This window comes from Cetorhinus maximus, chromosome 19 (genome assembly GCF_964194155.1).
Source record: "Cetorhinus maximus chromosome 19, sCetMax3.hap1.1, whole genome shotgun sequence".
Taxonomy (NCBI): domain Eukaryota; kingdom Metazoa; phylum Chordata; class Chondrichthyes; order Lamniformes; family Cetorhinidae; genus Cetorhinus; species Cetorhinus maximus.
Window position 1 is genome coordinate 8734468 of NC_135897.1, and position 21069 is coordinate 8755536.

General features: G+C 45.7%; 1 long non-coding RNA gene across 1 annotated transcript; it reads right to left on the reverse strand.

Moving 5' to 3' along the window:
• Positions 1-5553: 5553 nt before the first annotated feature.
• Positions 5554-12616, reverse strand: LOC144694136 (uncharacterized). The gene is made up of 3 exons (XR_013579653.1): positions 12488-12616; positions 10251-10383; positions 5554-5727 (listed from the first exon to the last, which is right to left on the reverse strand). It is a non-coding gene; the product is annotated as an uncharacterized LOC144694136 (long non-coding RNA).
• Positions 12617-21069: the final 8453 nt, after the last annotated feature.

The window sequence follows — 21069 nt, forward strand, 5'->3', positions numbered from 1 at the left end:
GTCTCATTACACATTACCAGGTTTAAAATGACCTGTTCCCTAATTGTTCCAAAATATATTGTTCTAAGAAACTGTCCTGAATATCCTCCATGGACTTATCCTAAAGACTACCTTTGCCAATTTGATTTCCTCAATTTATACAAAGATTATTGTTGCCTCCATCAGCCTATCCTCCTCCCTGAGCTCAGTACTCCATATATTCAAACTTAGTACATTTGCCTCCCCACCCCCCGCCATTTTCTCTTCCTTCTGGCTCATATAATTTTCTCAATATTTCCTATAATCACACCCTTAATCCTCTTCCAATTGAGTTCCTGCAAACTTAACTTCCCCTTTGGCCCCATATTTATTTATATCACACCCCTCCATAAAAAGCAAACATTTGACTCATCTATCTCCAATTTGCCTTTTCTTTCAAGGTCGTTGAACATGTCTTTTCCCTCATGCATGCTTTGATATTGCCTCATTGCTCCTGATCGGTCTCCTCTACGCCAGTATTTGATCAGTGCACAACAATGAGACTGTTCTGATTAAAGTCACAGATGATTTCCTACAAGACTGTCCATTGGCTCCTTCTCGTGTTCATCAGACTCCTTTCGGCTTTTGGCACTATTGGTAATTCTCTTCTGTCCAGTCTCTTCCATGGTGCATCACCACTCTTACATTATTCAATGCAGCCACATCTCCTCAAACTACCTCTCTTCCCGCAACTTGCATGGCACAATATCATTAGTCAGCAACATGCTACCACTCAGCAAAAGCATCCATATCACTGTCGCTAGGTCAAAATCCTGGAACTCCTTCCCTAACAGCACTGTGGGTGTACCTACACCACATGGACTGTAGCAGTTCAAGAAGAAAGCTCACCACCACCTTCTCAAGGGCAGTTAGGGATGGGCAACAAATGCTGGCCTAGCCCGGGACACTCACATCTTGTACATCTCCAACAAGGATGAAACCATCTTGTTTGTATTTTACCAAAAGTTACATGCACCTGGCACCAACCTCCCCTCATTTTTCACTCACTAGAGCCTGGGTGTTCTGCTCTGAGCTCTGTTTGACTCTGAGCTTAGCTTTCTACTCCACACCCAATCCTTTTTCACAAACCTTTGCTTCCATTTCTAGAACATTGCACCCCAACTTCTCCTCTGCTGCTCAACTCTTATCGTCAATTTTCATCACTTTGAGTACCAATTTCTAACATTGTTTCCTTGCCCGCCTCCTTATTTTTGAAATTCCAAGTTCAGGCCAGCTTAAGCATCCTGAATGGATGCTCCTATTGTTTCTGCTAAAGCCAGGGTATCTGGCTGGGAAGGGGGCAGGGATTGAGAAAATATCCTTCTTCATATGACATGAAGCTAGCCACATGGATGAGGAATTAATCGGCAGCCAATGAAACTGAATTAGAACAGGAAACCAGGGACAAGTATACAAACAGAACTGTTTTCTTTGTCCTTGTCACTTTACAATTAATTTTATCTCCTTGCATATTTTCTTAAAAATATAATAATTTATTTTGCCGCTGCTTAGATGTAAAGGAAGAATTAGGAATAGCAGTTATCTTACCTACTGGTGTGTGATAACTATTGCCTCTGTTCAAGTCTATTTAACACTGGATTGCATTCTCCTACTCCACGTTTCATGTATATCGACCTCCTCCGTAGGTCCCCCAGCATCACAGATGCCAGTCTTCAACCGATTCGATTCACTGAATATGATATGAAGAAGCGCTGAAGGCACCGGATACTGCAAAGTATGGGCTCTGACAATATCACGGCTATAGTGGAGAAGACTTCTGCTCCAGAACTTGCTGCACCCCTAGCCTAGCTGTTCTAGTGCAGCTACAACATCTATGTCTTTGTCAATGAAAAGCAGGAATAATTCAACCCAGCAAATTACCGCCCCATCAGCCCTCTCAATCATCAGCAAAGTGATGGAAAGTGTCATTGACAGTGCTATCAAGTGGCACTTACACAGCAATAACCTACTCACTGACCGGTGATCTGCCAGGGCCACTCAGCACCAAACATGGACAAAAGAGTTGAACTCAAGAGGTGAGGTGAGAGTGACTGCCCTTGACATCAAGGCAGCATTTGACCGAGTGTGGCATCAAGGAGCCTAGCAAAACTGGAGTCAACGGGAATCAGGGCAAAACCTCTCTACTGGTTGAAGTCATACCTAATGCAAAGGAAGATGGTTGTTGTTGGAGGGCAATTATCTCAATGCCAGGAATTCCTTGCAGGAGTTCCTCAGAATAGTTTCCTAGACCCAACCATCTTCAGATGCTTCATCAATGACCTTCTTTCCATGACAAGGTCAGAAGTAAGGATTTTCACTGATGATTACGCATGGCTCAGCACCAGTTGCAATTCCTCAGACACTGAAGCAGCAAGACATGGACAATGTTCAGGCTTGGGCTAATAAGTGGCAAGTAACATTTGCATCTTGACAAGTGCCAGGCAATGACCATCTCCAACAAGAGAGAATCTAACCATCGCTCCTTGACATTCAATGACATTACCATCACTGAATCCCCCACTACCAACATCCTGTGGGTTACCATTGACCAGGAACTGAACTGGACCAGCCATATCATTACTGTGGTGACAAAAGCAGGTCAGAGGCTAGGAATTTTACAGTGAGCAACTGAACTCCTGAGTCCCCAAAGCCTGTTCACGATATACAAGGCACAAGTCAGGAATGTGATGGAATACTCTCCATTTGCCTGGATAAGTGCAGTTCCAACAACATTCAGAAGCTTGACACCATCCAGGACAAAGCAGCTTGCTTGATTGGCACTCCATCCACCAAATTCAACATGCACTCCCTCCATCACTGACGCACAATGGCAGCAGTGTATACTATCTGTAAGATGCACTGCACTCACCAAGGCTCCTTCGACAGCACCTTCCAAACCCATGACTTCCACCACCTAGAAGGACAAAGGCAGCAGATCCATGGGAACACCACCACCTGCAAGTTCCCCTCCAAGCCACTCATCATCCTGACTTGGAAATATATCGCTGTTCCTTCACATTCGCTGGGTCAAAACCCTGGAGCTCTCTTCCTAACAGCACTGTGGGTGTACCTACACCACATGGACTGCAGCGGTTCAAGAAGGCGGCTCACCACCACCTTCTCAAGGGCAGTCAGGGACGGGCAATAAATGCTGGCCTAGCTATCACCCCCGAAATGCCATGAAAGAGTAAAAAAACAAAATGACAAAAATAAAATTGATGAAGTGAAATCTAATCGATAAAACATACCATTGGTAATTCATTAAAGAAAGAAATATTTGCATTTCTGTAGTGTGCCCCTTGTGCCCTCAGGACATCCCAAAACATTTCACAGTGAATTAAATACTTTTGAAGTATATGCACTGTTCTAACATGGGAAACATGGCAAACAAAATTATACATAACCAGCCCTCACAAACAGCAATGGAAAAATGAGCAGGTATTTTAGGTGTTGGTTAGGGGATAAATCTTGACGAAGGCACCTGGAAAGAACACCCCTACTCTTCAAAATAGCTCCATGGGGTCTTTTTCACCCACCTGAGAGGGCAGAGGTGGCCTCAGTTTAACATGTGCTTCTGAAAGACAGCACAGCACTCCCTCAGTAGTGCATTGGGTTTGGGCCTAGGTTTTGTGCTCAAGTCTTCAGATGGAGGCTTGAAACCAGAACCTTCCAACTCAGAAACAAGAGCGCTACCACTAAGCCACAGCTGCCACCAAATTATTCATTGAAGATAGTTGTGACTGAGTTGTCTTGTTTCAATTAATTTGAAAGAGATGCTAGTGACTGGTGTAAAACAATGATCCAAGGTGGGACAACATGCCATTAAAACAATGTTAACAGTAAAAAGACTGAATTCTAGAATGCTTTTACCTCTCTATGTTTGTCAGTCCAAATGTCCTATGCACTGTCTGTTGTGTAAATAGCAAGTGATAGGAACTCTCTCATCTTTCTCTCCCTCTCTTAAATTTTGAAAGTGCAAATGGGGCAGCCCTGGCGGTGACCTTGTCTTTGCAAATAAACCAGATTTTGCACGCCCTCCCATTGCCCAGTGATCGGATCTCACTCCCCAAAGAGGTCAAGAGTGCAAGAGGACAAGTGATGAGCAAATGATTGAATGCAGAATTTATCCCACAGCCCGAGAAAGAAGGGAAGACTTGTATTGCTGTAGCACCTTTCACAAGCACACAATGTGTCACAGCGAATGTATTACTTTTGAAATGTAGTCACTGCTGTAATGTAATGTAATGTAATTCTGTTTCAAACACAGGTGGGGATTAAGCAGAAAACGGTGGGCAATTGGAACTGATTGCTACAGTGTCTCAGTTTCATAGGCCGGAATTTTTCAGCTCCCCCGCCGCCCTCCCCCACCCACGGTGGGTTTCCCTGTGGCAGGGCTGGAAAGCCATTGAAATCTCCGTCCACATCAGCGGGACTGGAAGATCCCACCGGTGTGAGAGACTGGAAAATTCCAGCCATGAAGTCAGTCGATTCTGACCTGCAACACCTTCAGCTGCCTGTGAACCAACAAAGGAGTCTTCAAAAATGAAGTGGCAAAAACTAAAACAAAAGTAGGTTTCTTCCCTTGAACAGAGAATGTCACGGCGACCTAACATAATTAAGCTAAAGTTTTCAAGATGGTGGAGATGTTGACAGGATAGTGAAAGATTGTGGCCATTTTGACTTTATTTGACATTGTAATGGAAATAAAAATGGGGAGTGATGTGGAATAGGCTGCCATCTTGCTATCATACCTTTTATACTGTTTAATAAAGTCCTCATTGCTTTCACTGATTTGCAGACTTAATAATAAAGGAGCAGTAGACAGAATGTTAATGCTGGGAAAAATGGAAGGGCAAGTCAGGAAAAGTTATTTTATACTCCTGTGTCATTAAAAATTTGGAATAGCTTCAACACAAGAGGTTAATGAGACGGAGGCTACCACAGTATTTATAAAAGAATTGGGTAGGTATCTGCAAAGGAGAAAAAGGAAAGGAGATCAGGAAAGTGTAGGGAAATGGGAGTAGAGTGGATTACTCCAGTTAAAAAGCTAGCACCAGCACAAGTGCAATGGGCTGAATGCACTTCTCCTTTACAGCAATTTCTATGATATCAAGGAGGGAATTTCTCAAGCCTCCCCTTCAGTCCAGTGGGCATGCAGCAGAGTTGGAGACCTGCACCACCAATTGGTCCAATGTTGAGCGGTCAAATTCCTAGGGACAAGATCATTAGCATAAAAGGGGTAAGCACTCATTACATTTACTGGGCTTCCTTGGTGTCCCCAAGGAAACCAGGAGGTTCAAGAATGGGCCTTGCCACTGAGCAGGATGGCAGGTGGGGTGGGCGGGGAAGGTCTGAAAGTTGTAACTGAATGTTGAAATTAAAAATTAAATCATGTCAGCTGATCTGTGAATGACAATTGACTGATCTGATAGGAACTTAATAGCTTGGATCATGCACACACTTGCCTAGCCCAGCTGCGCACTTGCACAAATACATCTGCCCACATGAAAGACAATCCTGTGCACTTACCTGGGTGGATCGGAGGAGACCATCGACCCTTCTCCAGTGTGGCATCATCTTGAGTGAAGCCCACGGTTGCTAACTTTCTCTGCAATCTCTATCCAGGCCTGCTTGCTCAGGCAGGAGAGTCCTGTTGCCATCGCTCAGGAGGAGAATTTCCTGCCACTTCCTGATGGCCTGAAGGAGAATCTGCAGGGGAGGCATTGCTGAACTGTGGGGCGGTTCTATGCCTTTGATCTGACATTTTGAATTATACCTGTAGAGGGCTTGGATATGATGGAGAGGGCGGGTGGGGTGGGGGGGTGGGGTCAGTGGGGGTGGGGGTCGGTCCCAGGAAAATAGACTTTAATTATGGGGAGTGATGAGGGGGTGTGTTTGAGGATGCCGGAGGGTTATGAAGGATTGCAAAATCAAATTGACCAAACCGCAGAACGAGCGGAGGTGGATGTGGAGCCTATGGCCTTGGTACTGACCCTCCCTGCTTGTCCAGATGGCTCTTTTATAGGCCACCCAGACATGCTGAACGGTTATCTGATGGCAGAACCCTCCAAGGGAAACACACCCCCGTCACATAAATGCACCCGTTTCATGTTCCCTCCGCCGGCCCTTTAAATTTTCATATGAACCATATAGGCACTGGTTCCCGACACAAAAGCAACACTTCCGGGGCGGAATCGTCCGCTCCGGGCCTAAGTTCCGCAGTGAGGGCGGGAAGTCAGAATGAATCCTGCCGCAGAATCTAGCAGGAAATCACGCGGTGCTGGGCTCATTCTCTCTGCAGTCGGGGCTTTCCTGGGGAATTGTGTAGCGGGGCAGGCTGGAGGTCGCACACTCCGCCATCATACCTGGGCGCCATATTTAAAATGACAGCTATTCATTCATTGTGTGCCGGACCTCGGAGCGGGACATGGCAGGCAGGGGCCAACAGCACGGCCCCAAGGTTCAGCGATGCCTCGCTGGTCACATGTCTTCAAGCAGCAGAGGGCGGGCGGGATGGGAGGATGAGGTCCAGCCGTCTCACCACCCCTACATAGGAGGCAGTTGCCAGAGTGGCAAGTATCAACTCCACACATAGGAGGACCTCTCTGCAGAGCAGGAAAAGGATGAATGACCTCATCTGCTCTGCCATGGTAAGTGCACCCTCTACTCCCCAGTGAATGGGAACTGGGATATGGGCCTCAATGGCAAGGCCATCACCTGTGCTGCCCATGCATAAAAGCCCTTCGCAAGGTGCTGGGGTGCTGCCTCATAGCCTCACAGCTGTTCATGTAGTCTGCAGGTAGGGAGGCAACTGCGGGTCACTGAATCAGCCGCACCAAGGGCACAAATTTTGTAGGGGGTTTAGCAATGAAGGCAGCTGCAAACGCTGCTGCTGCCATGTCTCTGTGGTCCTTGTCCTTCTAGCGGCTAGAGCTCGCGGCTCTGGAGTGTGCTGCTGAAGTACCTTGGGGTGAGCAGGGTTGCATCTTTCACAAGGCACACAGTTGCCAATGGGTTGGTGGTGAAGATTGGCAGCATACGAATGTCACCATTATCAGAAGTGCCCACGAACCATCTTTTTACTTTACACAGGGCAAGTTAGCGCACAACAGGCATGAAGGAGAGAAGGTGGGAGGGGGCATGCCCAACCTCTGCCCCCTCACACAGTATGAAGACCAGACTACTGAGCTGGCAGGGGAGGACTGTGATCGTTCCTGTGATGAAGGTGAAGCCAGTCTCCCCCAGCCATCCAGTGAGAAAGTATGCTTAATCTCTGCTCATCGAAGCCTGAGGGTGAGGCTCTGTGCAATGTGAGAGGCAGCCCATACAGTTACTCACCCTCTCCTCCTTCCCTTACAGCTGCCAGCAGGAAGAGGGTGCGGTGAGACCCCAATCCTGAGCTCAGTCCCAGCACCAGAAGACCAAGGACAATGACAACGACGAAGACTTCTCATCTGTAGAGCCGTCACCGCAGTCATCTGCACCCTCCACCAGCCCAGAGACACTCACCTCGGTGGGCCATTGATCTAGTTTAGGTTCGGGCTCACACCCTGATGGTCACCTTACGGAAAGGAGTCTTGAGCAAGAGTAGGTAGGGACAGCCAAGGTCACTGGCACTCCAAGGACTGCTGGGGAAGAGGTGTCTGCTAAGTCTGAATCAGATGATGAGATCTGGGACCTGTCCTGGAAAAGATGCTGGAGATGCAGTGAGAGGCAGGGGAACATCAGGCAGAGGTGTCTGAGGCCCCTTGACAGAGGAGTCCATCCACCTGCTCTCTGATGTAGTGATCCTGACATGGCAACGCATCGAGGTCTCCATCAGGAGGATGCTGGATGCCATGAAGAATCTGGTCCAGCAGAATGCCCAGGTTCTGCTGGAGATGCCATGGACCTCAACTTCCTTCCAGGTGCCCCTTTCCCTCAGGAGTCAGGAAGGGATCCTCAGGCACCCAAAGGGAGGGGAAGCATCAGCAGACGCTCCTGAGACCTCCTCTCAGGACCCCCCCAAGGGTGTGCAGGCATTCCAAGCCCCTCTGTGTCTTGACCCCATCAGATCCAGCCCCTGGGATTACTGAGGGTGCACCTTCCCTAGAACAGGGGACCCAAAAAAAGCTGGGGCCCTCCAAACTTTGAGCCTCCAGAGGACGCCTGCCAACCCAAGAGGCCATAGTGGTCAGCAGGCTGCCTCCATCTCTGCTGCGGATGTCGGGGAAGCATCTAGATATAGTGGTAGGGTAAGGAAAATTAAGAAATTCTAAGTTCACTCATGTGGCACAGATGTACTATTACAATTCATTGCTGTTGCACACTTGTAAATAAGTGTATAGTTGCACTTTATGGAGGTCTGCTGGACTTTTATTGCTTCTGTTCATGTTAATGCCTGGAGGCCCCCCCCACCGCCCCCCCTCCCCCAATTCAAGGGGTCGACCCAGGCTGGGTCTATGTCTCCCTGAATCACGCCTGCACATGGTGTCATCGATCTTTGCCAGGGGTAAGCCATGTGCAAGGAGACTCCCACGCACGCTATTCCCTTACCCTCCACTGCCCAGTTTATAGAAACACTTTTGCCTTGTCAGGATAGAGTGTCAGGGTTCCCCTTCAGTTGTCCAGTTGAGCTGACTTTCAGCTCCACCCATCCAATGACCCTCCTCCTAGCCAGCATTTTGTGAGCTGGACATCAAGGGAGTGGACGGTGCCTCAGCAGCAATGGTGCGCGTTTCCTTCCAAATATGGCCCACCGCCTTCTACCCTGTACTTGTAACCCACGGCCTCCCCTTGAAACCCAACCCCTCATGATCCTGCAGCCCATCACCGACACTGTCCGCATGCTCTCCCTCCCCAGCGAGCCCACCCTAGTCACAGTCCCCATGCCCACGCTTGTCTTGCCCACGTCCACTTCAAAAATCCCCTCCTGGCCCTTCACCCGCCACCAACAGACTCTCACCCGACCACATCCCACTGCCCACTTTAACTGTAACGATTCCCTCCCAACACCAATACACTCAGTTTGCTCCTGAGGACTCTGTGATTGATACCTCCTTCTTCTGAACCCAACCCCCCCCAGACTAACCCCTGCTGCCCTTTCCCACACTAACCCCTGCTGACCCCCACACTAACCCCTGCTATCCTTCCACACTAACCCCCGCTACCCTCACCACCCCCCACACTACCCCTTGCTGCTCCCCCCATAATAATGCCTGCTGCCCCCATGGTCCTTGCACCACTCCCCGTTCCCTTCCCTCACCACCCCCAACCGAAACCCCCGCAAGTCTTCATGCCTACACCGCACCCTCCCCACCCCACCCACCCCCCTGCTGGTCTCCTCAACCGCCCCACCTATGTCTGCCCTCTCATTCCCTCCCCGTGCTCCATGAAACCACCCCACCCCCACCCAATTCGCTCGCCACACACCTTGCACCTGCTCCAGTCACCCACCCCGGTGGCACCAACATGAGCACCTTACAGTAGTCCAGTCGTGCTTTGGACTGGCATGAACTCACGTTGGCAGACCGGATGATCGGACAATGGGGGACATTTCCAGTTGGGTGGTCATTTGAATCCTGACAATGAGATGCTAAACGGCTTCCCGAAGGCCTTTGGCAGGAATGGTAAACCATAAGTTCCCACCATCATTTCCCGTTATCGGGAAACCAATTTTTCCCCCTCTCACCCAATTGTCCGCCCCGCCCTCCACAAACTCCGGTGGGGGACAATTCCGCTGCTGGTTCCAGCATCGGGAATGGCATGTCACTGATTAAGTCCTGACCAATGTGTCTAGAATATATTTATGATTTTATTGTGCACGTGGGTGAACTCACGGCAACCAAATTTCACTAACCTCAGGCTTTGTGGGACTTGTGGTTTACCTTAACATTTACAGTGCCTGGATGATAAGAACGTAAGAACTAGGAGCAGGAGTAGGCAATTCAGCCCCTCGAGCCTCCCCCGCCATTCAATACAATCATGGCTGATCTCATTTTGGCCTCAACTCCAATTTCTCGCCCTCTCCCCATAACCTTTCAACCCGTTATTAATTAAAAATCTGTCTATCTCCTCCTTAAATTTATTCAACGTCCCGGCATCCACTGCATTCTGAGGTAGTGAATTCCACAGATTCACCACCCTTTGAGAAAAGTAATTCCTCCTCATCTCTTCATGATGCTGCCCTCGTGTCTGTTGCTGAGAAGGTTGGAAGGTTATCTGCTACAGTCTAACCTAGCTCTGTTCCCCACCTAGATTTCATTGCACCTCTTGGTTTTCATGCCTTTCTCAACCACACCAGGTTCTTCACTTTGGACAGGTACTTTCACCTCCCCCGTCTCGTGGTTCCAATGACTCTGAGGAGTTTGCACATGAAGAAATTACCTGGGGAGACATAGAGGTTTTCGTTTACTTTAAATTTCCAGATAATTATAAAAAACCAATTGGTTCACTAATATTCTTCAGGGAAGAAAAGCTACCATCACAACCTGTTCTGGTCTACATGCTACTCCAGTCCCAAGCTACATGGTTAACTTGAAGTGTCCTTGGCATGGGCAATAAATGCTACTTGCCACTGGCACACAAACCTCAAGAATTTTTTTTAAAGAACATTCTGGTAATGATGCTGGGACTTTCTCCTTATTAAAAATGAATTCCTAGATTTTGAGATTGATTTATTTCATCAAAATCCATCGAAAAAACCCACTAACATTGCCCTCCTGCCCTTAACCTTGAAGAAGCTGACTTGACATGTTGATTTTGCTCCTAACATATGCTTCAGTTACATCTAAATATTTTATGTATTACTGAGTTAGTTTGACTGGACCTGAAAGTGTGTCCAAAGTCTTCATTAATGGAGATGGATGAGGAGATTTAGTTTATCACAGGTGCCATTTACTGACTTCGCTGATATTCACTTAAAATCCTTGCCTGATCTCTAATACAACGTCTCTTCTGTACCCAGGTAGAGATGGTAGATGGAACCTCTCGCTAATAATTCACCTTTCCATCTTCTCCTTGTTCATCCCAGTGCTACTAGCTCACATTCAGAAACCAAAGTCAGCTGTGGCCCAGTTAATAACACATGTATCTCTAAGTCACATGATGCTGGGTTCAGGTCCCATTGCAGGGCTTGAGTACCCAAATCAAGTCTGACACTCTGGTGCAGTGCTGTACTGAGGGATTGTTGCACTGTCAGAGGTGCTGCCCTTCAAATGAGATGTAAATTGAGGCCCATGCCAATCCCTTAATCAACATCAGGAAAAACATGATCACATTGCTGTTTGTGGGAACTTGCTCTGTGCAATTTGGCTGCTGTGTTTCCTACATTGCAACTGTGACTACACTTTAAAAGTACTTCATTGGCTCTTAAGTGGTCCAGTGGTTGTAGAAGGTGCTATATAAAGGCAAGTCTTTCTTTCTCTGCTCTTCACATACAAACTTGGAGACTGAAGCCTGCAATTGTTGACAGGCATGATCATTATGCTGGCAGATAGATGTCAAAACAGAAAAATCTGGGTTGGCTGTCATATGACCATTTGACTGCGATGAGCTTCACAGCAGAAACCCAATCCAATCAGCGTCGGGCATCCATCTACATGTCTTTCCAGCCATATGTCAATGAATCCCAATCAAGGAATGGAATTCCTGTTTGAATCCTCTCCCCTTCAGCACCTGCCCTTTCCCAAAGCCTGAGTACCACTGAGACCAATCTCAGCCCCTCTGCCCTAGCTGAGAACTGTCTCAGCACAGAAGAGAGGTGGCAGCTGGGATCCTCTTCTTCTGGATGGTTCATTTCCAGGTCAGATTTGCCAACTGAAGGGGTATGTTTCACTCAGTCCGCTGGTCATAACATGCCAGCATTAAAGCGCGTATTCTTTGCAGGCCATGCTCTGTAGCCTATGAACACAAAGTTCTTCAGTACTTTGGAGCCCAACCATTGATAATCCGAGGTAATGATTAGCCAGGTGCTTTCTTGTGTGTTTTGTGTACAGTGCACAAGATAAAACAAATAAATGCTCCCATCGCTATGACTGCACTAATACACTAACAAACACGTCCCCATAATTAGCGCTGACCTTGAAGATATGTCGCAGGCTTTTCTCTACTGGTGTTGTGACATTAAATTCTTCATTTTTAAATACTTTGCTATAAACTTTTCTGCTCCCCTCTCTTGACTTATGCCATGTACATAGACTGTTGCCAGCCCATTGCCTATGCCTGAGTGACCATTTGTGACACATGAGACTCAGCAATGAAAGTCCTCAGCTATTCTTCCATGAAGTGCTCAGGGAGTTAAGACCAACTCTGTGGCACTTCTGAAGTCGAAATTTGCATTCTGTCCCATCGTACCACGCCCTGGGGAGAAGATTTTCCCTGCCCACAATGTGTTGGCAACATAGCAAAATGGGCAAATCTTGAGTCCCCAAGCCCAAGTCCAGGTTAATAAGAGGAGACTCAAAATAGAAGTCAATGCAATAGCTCTCACCAAATCCTTTGGGTCTGAGCAGACATCCTAAAATTGTGTGTTCCCAGTCTGTGGCTTTGCAACATTGAAATTAATGGACAGAAAATCGCAGTCTAGGAGTGCACCATATTTTGTGCTTTGCACTCCCAGTGTGTGACAGGAATGATGCAGTAGGAATTTTTATCCCACCATTGACTGAACTGGACTATTTCCCTGCTGACTTATGAAACAGCCCATAATGTAAATAGTGAAAACTTTCAGAGGATGCAGAACTTACCTGACAGATTTGATTCCTGGACAAACATATGTACATATGAATTAGGAGCAGGAGTAGGCCATTTGTCCCCTCGTGCCTTCTCCGCCATTCAATAATATCATGGCTGATCTGTTTGTGGCCTCAACTCCACATTCCGCCTACCCCTGTTAACCTTTGATTGCCTTGTTAGTTAAGAGTCTATCTTTGCTTTAAAAATATTCAATGGCCCTGCCTCCACCGCTCTCTGGGGAGAGAGTTCCAAAGATGCATGCCCCTCTGAGAGAAAAAATTTCTTCTCATCTTCACCTTAAATGAGTGACCCCTTATTTTTAAACTGTGTCCCCTCGTTCCAGTAAAATCACCATTCCTTGACCAGGAATCAAACCCAGAGCACAGCAGTGAAAGCACTGAATCCTAGCACTAAACCACTGGGGAAGCACATGCAAATACATATAACATACAAATGAATAGTATTGTGTACCAATTCCTATAGCTTGCAAATAAAACTGAAAGTAATTGATCATTGAAACTCCATCCATTATATCATTCCCTTAGGGATGAATTGAATTAGATCCTTTGGGGAAAGGTTTGTCCTTACTAAGCAAACATCCCTAAATCCATAATATACTGGAAAAGAAAGACTTATATTTATGTAGTGTGTTCCACATTCTCAGGATGCCCCAAAGTGCTTGACAGCCAACTAAGTAGTTTTTTTAATGTAAAAGTGATGCAATGTAAGAAATGTGACTGCCAAGTTGTGCACAGCAAGATCCCACAAATAGCACTGAGCTAAATGAACAGATATTGTTTTTCAGTGTTGTTGGTTGAGGAATATACAATGGCCAGGGCATCGAGAGAACCCCCCTGCTCTTCTTCAAAATAGTCCCGTGGGACCTGTAAACCCTCTTAAACTGCTGTAATCAATCTGATGTAAGTACCACCACTGACCAAGTTGGCCGAGTCCTGAAGGACATGTCTGCCAGACTGGGCATGCGGCAAGTGGCAACAGAACCAACGATCACAGAAACGCAGAATCTCAGAATTGTTACAGCACTGAAGGAGGCCATTTGGCCCATCATGTCTGTGCCAGCCTTCCAAATGAGTAATTTACCTAGTGCCATTCCGCTGCCTTCTCCCAATGGCCCTGCAAATTCTTCAACAACAAGGTTAAAAATCTGTTTGAACTTGTCCTCACCCTCACCAATCTACCTGTCGCAGGTGGACAGTATTGGTAGGAGTGACTACCACACAGTCTTTGTGCAGATAAAGTCCTGTCTCCTCACTGAGGATAATGTCCATCGTGTTGAGTGGCACTAACACCGTGCTAAATGGGATAGATTCAGAACAGATCCAGTGGCTCAAAAGTGGGCACCCCTGTGGCACTGTGGGCCATTGTCAGCAGTAGAATTGTATGTAATCCTACATAAAGGAGTTTAAAGGTATTAAGGTAGACTTTCATCTCCCCACCCCATCAAGGAAAACACCTAATGCTTCTCTGCACGTCACAGTTGAGTGAGACCATTGCTTCCCCTAGAAAGAACTCTTACAGAAAGGCCAAAACAGATGGCAGATTTATCTCATGAGGATCACCAATGGCCAGTGAAGAAGGGACTTCCATATCCTCACACTGGGCTGGATTTCAAGTGAGGTCCCATAGGTACACCAATGAGCCTCACTTGATTTTGATGTACTAATAGTTAAATCTTAAGTGCAATCAATCGAATTGTTCATTTTTAGTCTTCTTCAGGTAGAATAAGGCACCATGTGATGAAATCTTCTTAGGAACAGGATGTCACATAGTGTGAAGAGTATCTAAACTCAATTTCAGTATCATCACCAAAGACTTTCATTTTTACAGTTCTTATTCAGAAAGACAACTCAAAGCACCTTGCATGAGGAGGACAAAAGGTACATATTGAACTACAGGCAAACTGGAAAAGTGGGAGAGAAAACTTTCACTTAAATAGTGCTGTACATGACTTGGTGATATCAGAAAGCACTCCATTGCCAGTGAGGTGCTTATGATGTGTGGACATGGTGGTAATGGAGAGGAGTGGGACCGCAGCTCAACTGACTGCAGCTGAGTATTCAGGCCCCGCTCTAAAAAAACTCCCTGTTAAAGGAAAGGGAACTGTCATCTCTGATGGTTTCACATTAGTCTCCTTGTGACAACAAATTGCAGGGAGCGAGGATACGGTGTAGTTAATGTTTAAAATCTAAAAGCTCTTCTCCCCACTTTCTGTTCAAAGTCTGAATGTGAACAGTCATTTCCTAGCAGGATACGTTATGCTGTTTATAGTTACCAAGAACTGAAACAGTGAATTTAATGACCTGAGGGTGGAGTAATCTTTAACCCTTTGCAATCTCTTTTGCTTTATACCGTTTGTTTGAAGCTCGACTAGTTTTATGCTTACGGCTTAGTTTGAATAGGACATCTTGGGGCAGAAACTAATATGCTGTGCCCACTTTTTAACCTTGGATTTGTACCAGCCATAGCACCAGGGGAGATGGTGGTGTAATGGTACTAGGCTGGTATTCTAGTGGCCTAGGCTAATGACATGGGTTCCCATTCCACCATTCCTCACAACTAGCAAGCAAAGGTAATCTTGAGAACGTCTTTTAAAAACACCAGGAAATGCCCTGCTTCTTTTGACTCTACTCCACACTTAGGTCATTTAATCATCTTCTGTTATGTCACCACATAATTTGTGTTGTTCTAAAAGTCAAATTTTACAAGTTTTCTTTGCCCCTGTTCCCATGATCTCCTCCAAGGCCCCAGCTCTATCATGTCAACAGGATGGTCTACAATTTGAGTCCAACCATGTTTTAGCTTCCAATTTACCTCTTTTCCTACAGCGAAATTCCAGGTGTTTATCTCCTTCCTCAAGCACCATTAAGATTGCGAACTTAACATTGTAATTTTTTTTATTCTTTCAAGGGATCCAGGTGTCACCAGCAAGACCAGCAGTTGTTGCTCATCCCTAATTGCCCTTGAACTAAGTGGCTTGCTAGGCCATTTCAGAGGGCAGTTAAAAGTCAACCATTGCTGTGAATTTGGAGTCACGTGTAGGCCAGACCAGGTAAGGCCATAAGACGTAAGAGCAGAAGTAGGCCATTCGGCCCATCGAGTCTGCTCTGCCATTCAGTGAGATCATGGCTGACCTGATAATCCTCAACTCCACTTTCCTGCCTTTTCCCCATAACCCTTGATTCCCTTACTGATTAAAAATCTGTCTATCACAGCCTTGAATATACTTAATGGACTGGCATCTACAGCCCTCTGCGGTAAAGAATTCCACAGGTTCACTATCCTCTGAGAAAAGGAATTCCTCCTCATCTCTGTCTTAAATGGGCAACCTCTTACTCTGAGATTATGCCCTCTGGTCCTAGACTCTCCCACCAGGGGAAACAACCTCTCAGCATCCACCCTGTCAAGTCCACTAAGAAACTTTATATGTTTCAATAAGGTCGCCTCTCATTCTTCTAAACTCCAATGAGTACAGGCCCAACCTACTCAACCTCTCCTCATAAGAAAATCCGTCCATACCCGGGATTAACCTAGTGAACCTTCTCTGGACTGCCTCTAATGCCAATATATATTTCCTTAAATAAGGGGACCAAAACTGTTCACAGTATTCTAGGTGTGGTGTAACTAGTACCTTGTATAGTTTTAGCAAGACTTCCTTACTTTTATACTCCATTCCCTTTGAAATAAAGGCCAACATTCCATTTGCCTTCCCTATTACCTGCTGAACTTGTATGTTAGCTTTTTGTGATTTATGCACGGGGACCCCCAAATCCCTCTGTGCTGCAGCTTTCTGCAGCCTTTCTCCATTTAAATAATATTCAGCTCCTCTGTCCTTCCTGCCAAAATGCATAACCTCAGATTTTCCCACATTATATTCCAGGGTATTAGTGAATCAGATGGGTTTTTATCACAATTCATAAATTGTTCCTGGGCACTGCTGGTGATCGAGATGAGCTTTCAATTCCAGGTTTTTTTTTGAAAGTTGAATTGAAATCCCATTGCTGCTGTGTGGTGTGTGAACTCATGTCCCCCAGCCATTAGCCTGGACCTCTAGATCACTAATTTAGTTACGTTACCACTACACCACCATCGCCACCTAAATTTTTTTCGAGGAAGTGACAAAGATGATCGACGATGGAAGGGCAGTGGATGTTATATACATGGATTTCAGTAAGGCCTTTGACAAGGTCCCTCATGGCAGACTGGTACAGAAGGTAAAGTCGCACGGGATCAGAGGTGAACTGGCAAGATGGATACAGAATTGGCTTGGTCATAGAAGACAGAGGGTAGCAGTGGAAGGGTGCTTTTCTGAATGGAGAGCTGTGACTAGTGGTGTTCCGCAGGGATCAGTGCTGGGACCTTTGCTGTTTGTAGTATACGTAAATGATTTGGAGGAAAATGTAACAGGGCTAATTAGTAAGTTTGCAGACGACACTAAGGTTGGAGGAGTTGCAGATAGTGAAGAGGATTGTCAAAGGATACAACGGGGCATAGATCGGTTGGAGACTTGGGCAGAGAAAAAGCAGATGGAGTTTAATCCAGACAAATGCGAGGTAATGCATTTTGGAAGGTCTAATACAGGTAGGAATTGTACAGTAAATGGCAGAACCCTTAAGTGCAACGATGGGCAGAGGGATCTTAGTGTACAGGTCCACAGGTCACTGAAAGTGGCGACGCAGGTGGATAAGGTAGTCAGGAAGGCATGTTTGCCTTCATTGGCAGGGGTATTGAGTATAAAAGCTGGGAAGTCATGCTGCAGCTGTATAGAGCCTTGTTTAGGCCACACTTGGAATATTGCGTGCAATTCTGGTCGCCACATTACTAGAAGGATGTGGAGGCATTGGAGAGTGTGCAGAGGAGGTTTACCAGGATGCTGCCTGGTCTGGAGGTTATTAGCTATGAGGAGAGGTTGGAGAAACTTGGATTGTTCTCACTAGAGTGACGGAGATTGAGAGGCGACATGATAGAAGTTTACAAAAATTATGAGTGGCATGGACAGAGTAGATAGTCAGAAGCTTTTTCCCAGGGTGGAAGAGTCAATTACTAGGGGACATAGATTTAAGGTGAGGGGAGAAAACTTTAGAGGAGATGTGCGGGGCAAGTTTTTTACGCAGAGGGTAGTGAGTGTCTGGAATTCGCTGCCAGAGGAGGTGGTGGAAGCAGGTACGATAGTGGTGTTTAAGAGGCAGCTTGACAAATACATGAATAGGTTGGGAATAGAGGGATACAGACCCCAGAAGTGCAAAATGTTTTAGTTTGGCAGGCAATGTGATCGGCACAGGCTTGGAGGGCCGAAGGGCCTGTTTCTGTGCTGTACTTTTCTTTGTTCTTTTCTTTAAATGACAACTCTAACTACAGCTCCTTGAAATGTCAAGTCACATCACAGGCCTGACACACCCTTACCCATAGAAAAATCTAACAATAATATTAGAAAAGCAAAATACTGCGGATGTTGGAAATCTGAAATAAAAACAAAACGCTGGAAAAACTCAGCAGGTCTGGCAGCATCAGTCTTCGAATCTTCAATTAATCCAGCATCCACAGCTTTGGGTCGGTGGGTTTGCATCAGGGTGCTGGCAGGGTGGTGGGGTACTTGGGCTCAGAGAGTTCCATGTAAAAGAAGCCAAGAGAAGCAACGACAGGTTTACTGAAAGATTGAAACAAGACTAGTGAGAAAACAAGAACACAACACAGACCCCTCAGTGAGAGGAGTGTGTGAGGGGAATACAGATGGTGAGTGAGAGAGTCAAATAGAAAGTTAGAGAGAAAAACACAAGAATTAGAGTGTGGGAGAGGAACAAAGACCTAGGAAGAAAGAATTAATCTTGTTCGTACAGGAGGGAAAAAAACCTTATTAGAGTCCGTGGGCTGAGCTGCTCCTAGTCCAATGTATGTATGACAAAGTTACAGTAATGCAGTGATGGGCAGCTCTGGTGAAAATACCCACTATTGTGTGTTACATGGTATAATGCTCCTGTCATCAGAATAGTGTATACTTTGACTCAGCCTGAGGAATGCCATAGGAGGGCTACTAGTTGACAGCTCTGGGGTTTACAGGGTTCTGCTAAAGCAGCTGAAATATTAACGTATCAAGTGTTTGAAAGCTAATCTTCACACATTGTAGCTACAGGCCTTAGCAACCTTTTATAAAATACAAGTGTTGTGCACCTCTCTTCTATCAGGTTATCCTGCCCGATGTCCTCATGGGAGACCAATGATTGACCTTCCTTGTTATCCAGTCCCTAAATGGCCACCTTTCGTTTTCTATGTCCCAGTCTCCAGTGGACCCCATGGTTAGAAACTGTCATCGTTCAGTTGAGACCCATAAATTAAAGATGGGAATAATGAAATAATTAATGTAAAGATGGGCTCTGTCTCTGTCCCATAATGGATGTGACCAAGTCAACTTTTGAGATCACAGGGAAAGTATTAATATTACCTTGGTCAGTGATCCTGGCAAACTGATTGTACCCTAGGATAAATTGTCATCAATTGCCCAAGGATTACACTTTATTTGGAAACCATAGCCAGTAGCAGTGGCAACCAGGCTAGTGCCGTGCTCCTAGGCCTCTTGTGATGGCAGCCTATATCTGCCTGCAGCTTCCTGGTCTCAGCTGCAAGTCAATTTATCTTTTTCTCCGGGGAAGACCTACATGATGCATCCCACCACTCTATCATAATGGTTTATCAGGAGCTCCATGATGCATTACTGAACTATTCTCGCCTTAAACTGATAAGGCCATTGCTTATTGTTAAAATTTAACTAGCTGTACTGTATAAAATTGGAGGAGTTGAGGAAAACAGGGCAGTTCAACTATTCAAACACACCATTTGGGATTTCAAATGCTGTCCTTTTTATGGAGATTATTTCTTTCAGTTATTCTTCTCGGATTGCATATTTGCACGATCCGTCAATTACCGAAACTTCATCCCATCCAAACAATTAAACAGATTGTAAATATTTCCTCATTGTTTACCTTTGACTCTATGGAAATGACTCACTGGCAAAATTGAGTTAAAACCCAGCCTATATAGGCAACCTGTATCACTGGTCACAACTTCCGATGGCCTTACAAGGGAGTATGTGAGCCTTATACTGAGGTCGTCCAGTGACTAATCAACCACCAGAATGATGCAGTGCAGCCTGAGCAACTCTACGTCATCTGCCTTGATTGGATATAGCTAGAATCACATTGACAGGCGCAAGACATGGCAGGTCTTGGCAATTTTTCTTCCTCACTAATTTACTCTGCTCACTTTCTCCCCTTCCTTACTGAAGGCATTGCCTCCCCACTGGGGTACGGTTCTAAGCCCCAGCGAGCACCTCACCATTAAGCACATGTTTGCCTTGCTGTTGCATGTTGGCAGACTGGGTTAGGGAAAAGACCTCACCCTCGCCCATTCTAGTTTTCCCTGGAGTTCACACAGCACACTTGCAGCAGAGGTTACTGAACAGCTATCAGGAAACTGGAACAATGGATACTTTTCAGTTCTTCATAAGCTCGAGGTTGTTACAAGCACTTTGGCTGTGAAACACTGTGTTGGATCCAGTGCCCTGGTTTGTTGAGGCTAAAGGATCCGAGTTACACGCTTGTTTCGGGGTGACTGAGTTGGTACCAAGACAGGGAAGATCTGTAGATTTTCTTAGTAGAAACACATTCTGTTTATTCACAAAATGAACTCAGCAGCTACACTTGTGTGATTACAACTCAAAACTCTGTCTTTCCTCTTCAGACTCTAACTCAAGGTTACTGACTACAGATGTAGCCAGCGCTACTCTGCTATTGAGTATCAAGATCATGTGCTCTAACATTACAACATTTGTCTTAAAGGTATATTACGCATCAGATTACTACACACTGGCTCTTGTGGAGGCAGTAGATAAGGGATTCTATTTGTTAAATATTTTAAGTGAGATTCTAAAATGGGTGTACGGAAGATAGTAATCCCATTGAGTAATATGTGGATAATTGTTCGTTGTGGGATAATGTACACTCTACGAAAATTGTGAGTGAGAAAAGATTACAGATTGACATTGCTGGCTTGAAACAAATGATGGAGAGACAGCAAAGCTCTAAAATTAAATAGGTGGATGCAAGTCATCAACTGTCTGATTGTCTTACAAAAAGAGATACATGGACAAAGGAACTGTTAGTGGTCCTAGAGGAGGGGTATGCTTTGGGCAGAATATGGGGAGGTTAATGTGTTTTGAAATTTTACTTCTACATATAAACTCTAATTTGTATTTGTATATTAACTTTGTTTAGTCATATGCAGGTTGTGGACATTAATTGTGGATTCACATGTGCCCCTATAAAT